Source organism: Gymnoscopelus microlampas, assembly GCF_963454915.1.
Source record: "Gymnoscopelus microlampas genome assembly, chromosome: 4".
NCBI lineage: Eukaryota > Metazoa > Chordata > Actinopteri > Myctophiformes > Myctophidae > Gymnoscopelus > Gymnoscopelus microlampas.
The window spans coordinates 7,178,833-7,184,379 of NC_139941.1; positions in this window are offsets into that span (position 1 = coordinate 7,178,833).

A 5,547-nucleotide genomic window follows, 5' to 3' on the forward strand; every position below is an offset into this window, starting at 1 on the left:
GGCCAATTCGGTCTCAGTTACTGAGATAGATAGAGGGTGTGTAGAGTAGGCGGAGTAGAGTAGTGGGCAGAGTAGAGTAGGGGTAGAGTAAAGAGGGAATATAGTCGGGGAGTAGTGGGAGGACAAGGAGTAGGGGGAGGAGTAGGGCCCAGAGTAGGGGGAGATGTAGGGGGATGAGTAGGAATAGGGCCCAGATTAGGGGGAGGAGTAGGGGCCGGGTAGAGTAGGGCCGGGGCAGAGTAGGGGCCGGGCAGAGTAGGAGCAGGGTAGGGGTAGGGGTAGGGGCCGGGGCAGAGTAGCGGCCGGGCCCGGGCAGAGTAGTAGTAAGTCTGATTTCAGTTCCACACACACGATATTACAAATGTTTATTAAAATTTCACCTCCATAGAGAAACCAAAACAATAACCCTCTCCTGGCCCTGCTCCTGAAACCGAATTGGCCAGATTCGGTTTCAGTTACTAAGGTGGTGACTGGATTTGAACCAGGACACTCCTACAAGTTATTCTACGGATATCAGTCAATTTATCCGTTGCCCCAAGTTACCGGGGACACTTGACTCGAGTGGGAATCGAACCCACTCAAGTCAAGTCAAGTCATGTTATTGGACAGACGCTCTACCAGTTGAGCTATGCTGTTGGCTGAGAGTTACAGGTTACCTGGTGGTTTTAACTTGTTTTTCTAGAAGTTATTCTGCAAAGGGAAGCATCACGAAGGATATCAGTCAATTTATCCGTTGCCCCAAGTTACCGGGGACACTTGACTCGAGTGGGAATCGAACCCACTCAAGTCATGTTATTGGACAGACGCTCTACCAGTTGAGCTAAGCTGTTGTCTGAGAGTCACAGGTTCCCTGGTGGTTTTAACTTGTTTTTCTTGAAGTTAGTCTGCAAAGGGAAGCATCACTAAGGATATCAGTCAATTTATCCGTTGCCCCAAGTTACCGGGGACACTTGACTCGAGTGGGATTCGAACCCACTCAAGTCATGTTATTGGACAGACGCTCTACCAGTTGAGCTAAGCTGTTGTCTGAGAGTCACAGGTTTCCTGGTGGTTTTAACTTGTTTTTCTAGAAGTTAGTCTGCAAAGGAAAGCATCAGAGTAAAGACAGCAGTGGGATTTGAACTCATGGCCTCTGGATCATGAATACTGCGTCTCAACCCATTGAGCTAACTCTTCGCCAAGAAATACAGCCTTCCTGGTGCTTTGACTTGAACAACAAACAAGACAAATAAATGTCTTTTTTCACCATTGTGTCACTACCGAAACTAAAGTTTGTCACTATCGAAACAAAAGTTAAATCCGAAAAAATCACTAAGTGTGGAGGCCAAAATCGTCCCCCCAAAAACCTGTTAGGAGTACGTTTCAGGCAATTTAGAGTTGATTGGTAATTTTCGTTTCGGTAAAATGTATTTTACCGAAACGAAAGTTAAATCCGAAAAAATCACTAAGTGTGGAGGCCAAAATCGTCCCCCCAAAAACCTGTTAGGAGTACGTTTCAGGCAATTTAGAGTTGATTGGTAATTTTCGTTTCGGTAAAATTTATTTTACCGAAACGAAAGTTAAATCCGAAAAAATCACTAAGTGTGGAGGCCAAAATCGTCCCCCCAAAAACCTGTTAGGAGTACGTTTCAGGCAATTTAGAGTTGATTGGTAGTACTTTGTAGTGACTTTTTTTGGTTCCTAACATTGAATAACTTAAAACAAATGTGTTACTTTTCACATTGGGGTCCACTGCCCAAATACATGTCAATTTGGGGGGTTGACAACAAAACGTTTTAGAACCACAGACTCCAAGGAAATAGCTGTAGGTGAATGGATAGAGTGAGCCGCAGGTAACAGGTTCAAGGCTCAGCCACAGCATCAAGTCAGGATATCAAATCAAATAGGTATTATTAGGAGTGAAATGGTTGTGTTTTTTCACCCCAACTGCACAGGACAGCAGTTTTATATCTGTTTACATGTACGTGATTTTCAGTGATGGAGACAAACCGCACAGACGTTCACTGTACTTTAGTACATTTTGTAAACTTATGACTCTGAGTAGAGCATAGCCTGACTTAAACAAACAAATAACAACTTAGTATAGTCAGACTTTTGTTTTGTTTCATTTTCTGACATGATGTTAATCAGAGTGCCATAGCAGAGTGGTTAGTGGGCCTGCCTGGTGAACCAGAGGTCCTGGATGTCCTGGGTACGATTCCAGGTCAGATCAACAATGTGGCAATCTTAGAGTGATTTGAGGCTGTTAGTTGTCAAAGTGCAGAGGACACATTTCACGTATGTGCCTAACAGTATATACTTAGCGAGCACACTGACGTTATTGTCACTACGTATTCGGCCCGTTTTTTTACCCCTAACTAGTCCTTCATACTTTTAGCTACAAACTCCGTTCCAACTCTACAACGTTCGGCCTACTTAGGACATATCGGCTCCCATTTGAGTTTTAGAGAATACCTTAGAGCTTTAGAAGATTTAAAACCTCTAGAACCGTAAACCTTTAAAACCTTTTCTCCCCTGTTCTGAATTCCCATAGACGTGTTTAATATCGCGTCAAATAAGAACTGTGTTCCAAACATAAACAAATGACCCCGGCGGTTTTACTCTTATGGATATGAAGCATCAACTGACGGTGAGAAGACGCTAATGTTACTTCTGCCGAATTAGTTAAATTTGCCAGAAACGGACTGTTTCAAATATGAGTGACTGACTATCATAAACGATGCAGAGGCTCCTCCCTGACAATATCGCCGAGGCAGTTTGTTTATTTTTGGACCACAATTCGACGATTCTATGATGACCCAATGTTATTCTCCATAGGGAAATTACTTTACGACCCAGGGGATGGACGAGTGAGGTCAGGACTTCTGTACTCTGGGTTAACATGTGCATGTACAAACTGGATGTATCCACTAGAGGGCAGTGTTGCCCTTCCACCTCGGTCCGGTATGCCTCTCGGTCGGTCGGAAGGAACGATCGATTATAACACTTGGGGGTCAGGGAAACGCATATCGCCGGATCCTCTGGGCTGGATCACGCCACTTCAGGCCCGGCCCCACGGGGGTGCCAGAGGAGGCTTGGCACCCTCAGTTGTAACTGCTGCCCCCTCAGTTTATGTTTTATGTAAGGTTTTGTGAAAATCTAAGTATACAAAAAACAAGTATATTGTCTGATAAATAATATTTATCATAGAGATGACAAGCATCCTCCCTATCTACTTACAAAAGAAGATGAATAAATAAATGGAATACCCGAGTGGGTAATGGGTGGGTAATGATAGGCATCCATAATACTGTCACGTTATGGGTATTCTAAAACTCTTTTCATTTTTAAAAAATATATTTCACACGAGTAGCAGCATCTTTGTTTTGTCTTATTTTTTTAATTTTCTGCTCAGTATGTTCTTTTTTGTTTTTGTTTGTCTTATTTTCTTTCTGTGCTTCAACGAGAGCACTCTTTATATGGAAACATAGATATACCATCATCACTGGCTCTGGGGTGGGGGGGGGGGCATGACAAATAAAAGGGAATACCCCATATTTATTAAAGCATTAACCTAAGTATAAAGCAAGTAAGCAACTAAAGCATGGATGAACTTAAATAGCAAAACCTATGTAACAGATCCTATGGGATGTGTCAATAATCAGTAGAGTGTGCATGTGTATGGATGAGTGGATAGTAGAGTGCGTGTGGATGGAAACATAATAGCAAACAAATGGAAAATGGAGAGCTGGTGAGTCTTCTCTAGAGAGAATGATCATGAGCCCTGCACTTGTAGGCTAACTAGAGGTGCGGGTCGCTTCGCGACCCTTCCGTCTAGTCGCTGGCGCGAGGCTCTCGTGTAGCATGGTGTGTGTATTTGTTGCACCTTTAATTGTGAAGGAACCACCGGAAGTGCTAAGCTATTCATGCCGTTCCTTGTTACATAACACTGTGAGATGCTACATAGTGTCACAGAAAGCCCCAAAAGTCACCAAAATAACACTGTTCAACGGGCAAATTAGTTAGCATTGATGACATTGACCACACTAACGTTCATACAGGTTGTTGATAAGATGTTTAGCGTAGCCGTTTGAGTGACGACAGCAGCGTTGGTTACCGTTAGCGTTAGGTGCATGCTAACGCTATCGCCGGGCCGCCGACATCCGTCGGGCGGCCCGGTGTCACTACCAGCCGAGGCTTATTCTTGCGCATTAGGCCGCGATTTCCGCAGGGCCACTGCCTCGTGCCCTGCGTGTCTATTGACATTTGTAATGGTCAGAAATGTAAGTTGGGCTTGTTTGTGTGAGAATATTTCCACATTGGTTCGAAATGTGTGCTTATTTGAGCATTGAGGAGTTAACTGTGCAGGAGCTGTGTGGAGCGAGCGAGCTGGTGTTTTCAATGGCCGTCGCTGCTTTGTGTTCGGCTGGGGCCGTAGCCGTTCGGTGATGTTCGGTGATGGGCGGGGTTTTGGGGTTGCCATGTCCAGGAGTTGTAAGCGCGAAGTGGCGTGTAATTGGTTTGGGAAAGTGCGTCGACGCATGCGCAGTGCGCAGGGCGGTGTTTTTGCATCAAGCTGGTTGCTTGTTGCTCGCGCGCAATCTGGCAACAGTGATGGAACTTACTCGCCGGTTACTCGCCGGCAAACATTCGACACTGGATTCAAATTGTAAGGTAGATGGAGGCACCGGGCCCAGGTGCTCTCCATGAGCCATCAAGCAAGCGTGGAATGCAGCCAGGTTGCCCAATCCTGCTCACCTAGAACACAAGTAGAGGTGATAGGCAAAAATCTCAATCCCAAGACCAACATCATATAGAGTGTAGACTACAGCCGGGCGTAACAATATGAACTGGGCACTAAAACAAATAGGGCTCTAGAGAAAACTGAGCACTAAAGCAGACCTGTCTGTCTGTCGATCTATTAACAGGTGTATGATAGTGTGACCTTTCGCCTGCCTGCTGAACCCAGAGAGAGATGGAATGCAGAACTATAAGATAATAAATATAAGATAATGAATGATAACATTAGATAACATATTTTGCCGTATGTTATATTAAGATTATTATTAATGAAGAACCACTTGATTCATTCACACAGAAACTTTATTCATGACATGTCATTGTATGACCCCAAATAACACAACACTACAATACACAACATGGCTGTAAGATCAAACACACCCGCACACACGCACACCCATACACACATCTTGCCATCGTTGCTCTCTGCATATATATTTAATTCCATATACAGTATATGCTCTGGACATATGCAGTATATAACATTTCATCTAACCTGTAAACATTATACATATAGTAGGCCTATTTATAATATATTTGTTTTCTTCTTCCGTATAGTGTATTTTGCACAATCCCAGGAGTTTGGCGGGTTGGAGGGCAGGGGGCCGAGCTGCGTTCAGCAACGTTTTGCAGATTGACGCTGTTGTGGACAGTTAGAGTTATATACATACAGTTTGTTCGTTGCCACAATTATAAACGATAATAATTATACGACCACGTTATAGTCCCTATAACACAGCATGCTAACATGCTAACGGCCACAGGTCA